Here is a 9,030-nt window from a genome sequence, read left to right as displayed (position 1 = left end):
TTATTAAATACTTAGTAGGTGTATATGCAACTATACTTTACCCTTGTCAAGACTCATCTGAAATATTGTGTCTCAAGCTAGTCCCACCGTTTAAGAAATATGATAAAATGAAGATAGTCTAGAAGTGAGCAATTGAGATGGTAAAGGACTATGATGGTTCATGCCATTTAAGGATAAACTGAAAGAACTGAATATGCCTAGCTTGGGAAAAAACAAAAAAAAAAAACTCAAAGGGAACATGATAGTAGTCTTTAAGCATTTGAAAGATTGACATATGAAAGAAAGATAAGACTTCATCTAGTTTTTTTCCACAAAAGGCAGGGGTGGGAGTTACAAAAAGGTCGATTTAGGCTGGATATCAGAAAATAAAATAAAAAAAAAGATTCCCCAAATTAGAGTTTGTTCAAAAGTTTTCTTTCATGGGAGATATTCAAGCAGAAGTTGGACAACCAATTGTCAGAAATGTTATATTAGGGATTCCTTCTTGGATAGGTTTATGTGGAATTAACTGAGTGAAGACAATTCTATGGGAATATAGCATTAAACTATACTTAATTGTTACTTGAGGCTTTTTAATAACAAATAGAGTTATAGCTAAAAAAAGTTGCAGGAGTTTGTCCCCATCTGTTTCCCACCACCTCTTAATTAGCATTTAAATGCCTCTTTTAAAGGAAATTTATTCTTTTATTTCTGGGTTAGAGTTCTGAAATTAGAATGTAAACCTGGACTCCCCCAAACAATGGGAGAAAAGGCCATGTGGGACTTCTGCGTTCAGGTTATCTAATCTTGTGTTTTGTAGTTTTTACTTGGCACTCCTTTCTACTGACAAACACCTTGTCAGATGGGAGATGCCCTTTTATGTGAGATCATAGTAAACCCTTTTTTGCTTTTTCTTACTCTGAGAATCTCTGTTTTTGTGGTCAATACTGTCCCCCACAGTTTGGGGGCTCACCCAGGATATTTTCTGTTTGTGAGGGGTCTCTTCTATACCAAATCCTTTGGCAGGTGCTCTCTGGAGAGTTCTCTGATGCTCCTTGGACTTGTCTCAGGAAATCCTGATTTGGTCAGGTAAATTTCAGAAGAGAGACACTTGGAGAAAGCAAAAATGAAAGCAGTATAGCAAAGATAAAGGACTAATTCAGCCCAGGAGATAAACCAGCTGAGAAAAGTTTGAAATTAGTCAAGTAAGTTGAAGGCAAGAACTAGGGAGGGGTGATTGGGGTGGGTGATGAGATGAAGAGAGACTCTAACCATAAAAGAATTTTCTTCTGGCAAGCAACCGGAGCTATCTGGGTGATTGGGATTGGGACAATTTAGATAGTTAGAGTCTGTAAAAGGCTCCTATTCCCTTTGAATAACAAGAACTGGTGAAGGTGGGAGAAACTAACTTTCCTCTGCCAAGCAACTGGTGAGCCATCTGGATAATGGCAAGAACTGGTGAGGAGGGGAGAGACTCTATTCGTAGAGGACTCTCCTCTGCCAAACAATTGGTAAGCCATCTGGATATTGGAAAAATCCTAGGTGGTTCAGGTCCCTAAGTATGCTTCTATTTTCCTTTGATAAGATCAGCTGAGTCCTCCATTAAAAGATAGTAAGATAATCTGAACCTTAGAAGAAAAGTATCTGTCTCTAAACCTACTTAGTGTCCTGAGAAGATAGCTTTTTAGGAAGAATTGGGATGAAGTATAAGGTATAAAGGAATAAATACTGTTTTGTTTTGATAAGTACCCAATTCACTGGAGAGACAGTCCATCCCCCCAGGGTTGGGTATAAATTCAAAGGAGCCTTCAATACTAGCCAGTCAGTTTTTAAGCTCCCACAACTTCCCTCCTTACTTCCACTCCAAGGTGGGGCAGAGAAGGGAAGCGAGCTTGTTTGATTTAGAAAAGCAGTTTGTGTTTGTGTGTGAGTGTGAGCCTGTATTTGTCTTCGTGTTTCTCTCAGCTGAATTACAAAAGAAAAGATCTGGATATTTGGAATTTAAAAAGTTCAAGTTTTATACATAACTGAACTTATGTAAAATAGCTGTTAGCTAGAAAGAGGAAGAACTAGTATTGAGACGGAGAAAGTTTTTAACTACCACACTAAAAAGAAGAAAAAAATGATATTTCTAGTTACTGGCCTAGATCAGCTGAGTCCTCCTAGACTGACCTAGAACTGGCCAATTTGGATCTGCAAAAATAGTTAAAGTTACAGAACTTTCAAAACATTTTAGCTGATTCTGGGGTTTTTGAGACAAAATTTTAAGTTGCTTGATACTATCAGGCAAGTTGCATTGTCAATTGTAGCTTAAGTAGGCCTAATTTACATGATCAAAACCTTCTTTGGGCCAGAACTTGAGGTTTATAGAAAAAAAAAAAGTTGCCCTCTCTGGGATTTTCCACACTTCTCAGGTTTGTGGAACTGTCCCGGCTAAGGTGGTGTCCCTGGCTGGCCTGAATTCTTCTGGGGTTTGTGCTGGTGCCCCAATATCTTTGATTTTTTCCTGCCCCATTCCAGTATTTCTGGCATAGAAGGTAGAATAGAGACTGCAAACAGACACATGAGTCCAAATTTCTCTAAGCCTCTTCCCACAGTGTCCTAAAGTTTACCAATTTTTTAAAGCCCTGTGGATGGACTGGAAAGAGCAATTTTCTGCCATATTAAATTTTGGGGCTGTGTGAGTTTAAATTGGAATTCTGATTCTGAAATTGTTGTGAGATAATGTGCTAAAATTATGAACTTGTTTATTCTGGTATAAGATTTCAGAAATATGTATGCATTGATACTGAGATATTGTTACTAGAAATTTAAATCCATATTTGATTTAAGTTAAAATTTTTGGTTCTCTGGTAACTAACCTAAAGAGGTCATATATTTGTATCTCCTAATTAGATGAAGTTACTGTGTTGCTTGCTAAATTGTATATTGTAATTGTAAATTTGTATGAGCTGTGCTTTAACATTTTGTCAGCTTAGCTGGATATGTGGTAAAAATTTTGTGAAATTTAGTCCAAAGCTATTAATAATATTAATCTTATGGTTTGTCTTGCTTTCTCCCTTTAACAAATTAGTAAAAGCAAGAAAATTTGGCATGTGGGGATGTGTGTAATTGCAGAGAAAATTGTATCTGAAGAATGTGTAATATGTCTAGAGATAAATGGGAAGATATTGAGGAAGTATCCCTCTGGAGTGAGGGAACCTAGCTCCAGAAAATGCTGTATTTGGAATGCCTTACCCAGGAAAGGAAGGAGAAATCCCATCCTTTCAGACAACAGATAAGTTTTTTTAAAAATTATATACTGTCAGTGTCCTTATACCTTTTTAGCCCCTAGGAAGTAAGGATTACTGACCCAGACACCACCCTTGGAGTATGCAGTTCCAGGAGTCCTAGAAGAAGCAGAGTGGAAAGTACCTTACTAAATGTTACAGATGAATGAGATTAAGGGCTGGAAGCTGAGAATATCAGGTTTAAAGAAACCTCAAGAATGGACTGTTAAAGACAATCTATAACCTCTAAAATTAACTTTGTAATTGGGAATGTTTTGGTGGGAGGTAGGAATGTTTGTGCTTAGAGGAATTTTAACAATATAGATGTTGCACCTGGTATTTATATTTTATAGGGACTTCTTGATTGGAGGAAGCTGAATTAATATTTTTTAGGTTTCAAGAAATTATTATGTTAATTCTGATAGGGTTCTTTAGTATGAAATTAGGACAGTATATTCTGTGTGAGTTTTAATTGGTTGTATTGAGTCATTTTAAAACTGTTCCATTGTTTAGGGAGATTCTGTCCCTTTGAACATGGTTCTAGGATGAATCTCTTATTGTTATCAGTATAAGTAGGTGTAGTCAATACTTATTTAGGATTGAGAGCTAAATTCACATGAAGCTTTGATTAATGTGACTTGCTTTCTGAGATAAAATCTCTTGGGACTATAGCTGATATTATTTGGAGTTTTGAATTCATGTATGATTGTCTGATGGATCATCAAACTAGTAATCCACCATCTGAAAGGATTTTGCCACAAGCTACTCAAGGGAATGTGATCTGAATTGTTATAGGTGGACATTAGTATCTGGCTAAGAGTTGGGAGGACAACCTTGGCCTCCATTTAAAGTTGGATCTTTCTGACTCAGTTTCTCAGTGATGTAAGAACCCACTTGATTATTTCTGAGTCTAGTTATAAGGTGGAATTGTTACTGAGCTAAGGACACTTTATCCTGCTGTATGTACTCTAGGCTGAGGCCTGAAGGAGCATTTTTTGATTACAATCATGTCCCTGATTTTCATTAAATTTCTATAATTAGGCAAGTGTTCAGTAGAAGTTAGGAACACAGTTCAAGTATCTTGCAATTTTCTATCTGAAAATGTGGTCATTATATCCTAAATAAGTAAGTGACTATTTGACCTTGTCATCTATCTATTGTTGGATGCATGTATCTGCTTCTTTAAGTATTTTGTTGTTGCTGATGAACATTTTTATTTGTGAAAGGGTACCTACTCTAATTACTGGGGACACAAACAGTTGGAGTGATAGATGGTCCCAGAGAGGAGTTGGGGGTACAGAACCCCAATTTGTATTCTGAATAGGCTCATTACCCTGGTTAAAATAATTACCAACCAGATGACAAAAGCACTGGATTTGTTATAGAATTGAGATTACATATAGTTAGTAAGGAAAGGGCTTTTATAAATTCCTTGATGGAAATTTCCCAGTAGAAAGAGAGTACCCCATGAGGTTGGGGCATGCCCTTAGCTGGCAGGCTAAATCCTGAAAGGGATTTAGCAACCTAAAAGTTAATAAGCTGTAGGGAGGATAAGTGGAGTCAGAAAGCATAGTGGAATTAGGAGAGATACCACATGATATGGAGGAAGAAAAATACCACAAGACAGGATCCTGTGGTGGGCTGACTCAGAAGAGAGTGGCAGCCATAGGATAGACCATAAATAGGTTTTATAGGAAATATTTACCTCCAGGGACCTGACTAGGATTTCCACAGAAGAAATATTGAGCAACTTGGAGAGGGAAGTCCACTTAGACAAGGATGATTCCCAGTAGAGAAAAAGAAAAGACAGGTCCCGAGAGATTGGAGACTAAGAACAAGATGGTTGAGGAAATGTATCAAGAATGATGTGAGAGGTCTTCAAAGGTTAATAAACAAAAGAAGAGGAATTAACTGTGGAATTAACTGTGTGGAATTAATTGAGTGAAGACACTCTCATGGGAATATAGCTTTAAGCTATACCTTAATTGTGACTTGAGACTTTATAATAATAGTAAGTAGAGTTATAGCTAAAAAAGTTGCATGTGTTGGTCCCTTCTATTTCTTACCACTTCTTAGTTAGCATTTAAGTATCTCTTTAAAATCAATTTATTCTTTCATTTCTGGCATAGATTTTTGTGATTAGAATGCAAGCCCAGACTCCCTCAAACAATGGGAGAGAAGACCAGGCAGGATTTCTGGGGCTTCTGCATTCAGGCTATTTAATCTTGTGTTTTGCAGTTTTTTATTTGGTGCTCCTTTATTTGACAAACATGTTGTCAGATCAGCGATGCCTTTTCATGTGAGATCATAATAAACCTCTTTTTGCTTTTTCTTACTCTGAGAGTCTATTTTTGTGGTCATTACTGTCCCACACAGGCTGAATTCCATGGTTTGAGGTATCTTCCATCTTTCAACCTCTGTGATTTTTAAAATAAGTAATATGTCATATCTTCACTACTAGATTTCAAGGTCTCACAGGACAGAATTCAATAAAATAATGAAATATTATTGGGCCATCAAAATGATAAAATATACAATTTAGGAAAAAAAATTGGGAAGATATTATGAACTGAATCAGAAAATGAAATAAAAAGAATTAAGAAAACAATTACTAAAATGATAGCAACATTATAGGTAAACACAACTTTGAAAAAATTTGAAACCATGATCAATGCAATAAACTCCCAGGTCAAAGAATGAAGATGAAACACACCATTCACCTCATGAAATACAGGTGATGAACTTAAAATGCATAAAGATAAACATTTTTGGACCTGACTAATATAGGAATTGGTTATGCTAGATTATGTAGATAACTATCAAGGAACTTAATTTTGTTTTTAATTTGTTTAGGGCTTTAATTTTGGTGTGTGTGTGGGGAAGGTAATGGGAAGAACAGATTTAATTTTAAAAATACTTTGTTACTTGAAAAAAAATTCAGTTCAAGAGGAAAAAGGATCACAGGTCTCCCATGAGAAATTTTTTAAAAATCACAACAAAGGAAAGATTACAAGAAAACTGCTCACAATTTCTAAATACAGAACACAAAATACCAGAGAGAATCCAAAGATAAAAAAAAAAAATTATATCCCCCAAAACATAGATTAATAAAAAGAAAACAATGTTTAATGAACTGAATATTTAAAATAAAAAATTACCAAAGAAACACAAAAATAAAAATAAACATCAAGGAAGAAATCTTTCAAATTAGAGTATACATAGATAAATTAGAAATAATTTTTAAAAACCTGTGGAATTGAATCAAAATCTATAAAAAATCTATCAAAAGCTATGTTTTTTTTTTTTAAAGTCTAATATAGGAAGGCATTTTTGTTATTTTGCCTATGTAGGTTATGTGTCCACATGGATCAGTCTAAATGTGACTCAGAAAGGAGTGTCACCTCTAGTCTCCTCATCATTTTATCTTCTCCAAGAGGGATCTTTATACCTGCTAAGAAAGGAAACAAGAAATTGAATGAGGGACTGGTCATTCCACTGTCTTCAGAGAAAGTTTACCTGGTTAGAATTATACCTTACCTGCCCCCACTAAATATTGTTATTCTAGGGGAGAGAATTTTTAGGTTCAAATCAAAGCTCAGATTGTTCTTTCCTTAAGGAGGAAGTACCCCAAAGATTAACTCTTCTCACTATATGCCAGTTTGATGAACACAACTATTTATATGGAAATAAACCCATTTATCCAACCCCAAAGTAAATCAGAAAAATTCTACAGTTGAGATTATGCCAGACAAAACACAGAATGAATGAACTCTCAGAATGGGAAGATGAGAGACAGTTAAAGCACTCACTCAAAGGAAAATGCCCTGATGTCTCTAACATATTAAGCAAAGAGTAAAAACATCATTAAGGCACTGGATCCTCTTCATGTTGGCTTCTTCACAGAGTTTTTCCTCCTCTTTAGGTAACTGAAGAGAATCTGATCTCCTTTCTTCTTTTTTTGAGCTGGAAGCCAGAAGACCAGAATCCCTGTTTAATACTTGCCAACTCTGTCCCTTACTCAAATGCAGAGGATTGAATAATTAATTTCAGCCAATGAGGAGAATCTTATGCAAATATTCTTTGAGCCTCAGGTTATACCCCAAAATTGATAACCAGTTAACTAACCTGATTAAAAAGAAGAGGGAGTAAATCCAATTAACAAAATAAACAAATGAAATAGAAAAAATGAAAAGATAGTAAAACCTACCTCATAGAATTATATAACAATAAAACTGAATTCTAAAGAAACACAATTACCTACAAAAATATAAAATATCCAGATTCACAGAACATCATCTATAGATGTTCTGTATTTTTTATTTTATTTCACCTATATTTTAGATCTATAGATCATCTAGAATAATACAGTTTTAGAAAAGGAAATTGTACTACCATCAAGGAAAAAAAAATCCTGGTCTATATGGATTTACAGGAGAATTCTGTCAAACTTTTAAATAACAATACCTATACTACACAAAATACTCTTATAAAATGAGAAAACACCTTACTAGATTCCTTTAGAGCCAAATATAATCCTAATAAAACTAGAGAACAAAGAAAAGATAATGATATAGTGGTATCATTAATTATATCAATTCACAAAGTATATTTTTTAAAATCCTGGCAAAAGACTACAACAAAGTAACCATTTTATCCTTCACTATGATCAAGTTAATATGTACCACACATGAAAATATGATTTAATATTATGAAAACAACACATTAAACATACTGAAACAAAACAAACTGCAGTGGATGTGAACACTACCTGCAGTGTATAGGGAGGAAATTTAGGCCACAATTTAAAGGAGGTTCTGGCTCCTCTGAGTTCTGCCCCAGTATCTAGGATTGAGGGCATGAGAAGAGAAAGCCCCTCTCCCAAATAGCCTCCCCATTACCAGAAGTTTCTGGACTGACCCTTCTACCCACAGAGAGAATATAAAATCCGACAAAAAGAAGCACAGACGAAGGCACTAAGTAATTAAATAATTTGGCCTGTGACCCTCCAGCAGAGTGTTCTGCAGTTTTCTATCAAGGTGATTTATTCTATTTAACAATTCATTTCCCTATTGTCTATGCCTTCCAACCACCTAAGGTTACATTTACAACAAGAATTTGTCATCTAAATATTAACATCAATGGCAGTATTTATCTCAGTATTCTAACATCACAGTGGTCTCCTGGTTTAAATATTTCCAAAGTTATTCATTTGTTAACTGCTATGTGATCTGAAAACAAAACAAAAAATCCCAAACCACATAATTATCTCAATAGATGCAGAAAAAGCCTTTAGCAAAATACAAAACTCATTTATTCTAGAAACTCTACAAAGCATAGTTACATAATATTCTTTTTAAAAATATGGTTAACAGTATCTATCTGATCCTAATAGCTATCATTATATGCAATGGAGAAATACTCGTGTCAAACAAGGATATTCCCTTTCCCTGCTGTTATTTGACATAGTTCTAGAAATATTATCAACAGTAATAAGACAAGAGAAAAAAATTTAAAAAGATTGCCAAAGTGGGAAGGGGGGTGGATAATTATGTCTATTAATTGATGACATTATAGTTTACTTAGAAAATGCTACAAAATAAACAAATCAATTCAAATATTTAACTCTAATAAAGTACAAGGTAACAAAATAAACCCACAAAAATAAAAAGCATTTCTCTATAGCAAAAATCAAATCCAAAAGGGAATAAGTCCCTTTCAAAATAATTAATCTATCTGTTTATCTATCCATCTATCTATGAGTCAGCTCTATCACTGAACACTC

Source organism: Sarcophilus harrisii, chromosome 1 (assembly GCF_902635505.1).
Source record: "Sarcophilus harrisii chromosome 1, mSarHar1.11, whole genome shotgun sequence".
Lineage (NCBI taxonomy): Eukaryota > Metazoa > Chordata > Mammalia > Dasyuromorphia > Dasyuridae > Sarcophilus > Sarcophilus harrisii.
The sequence above is the reverse complement of the archived record's forward strand: the minus strand, read 5'-3'. Positions refer to the sequence as shown.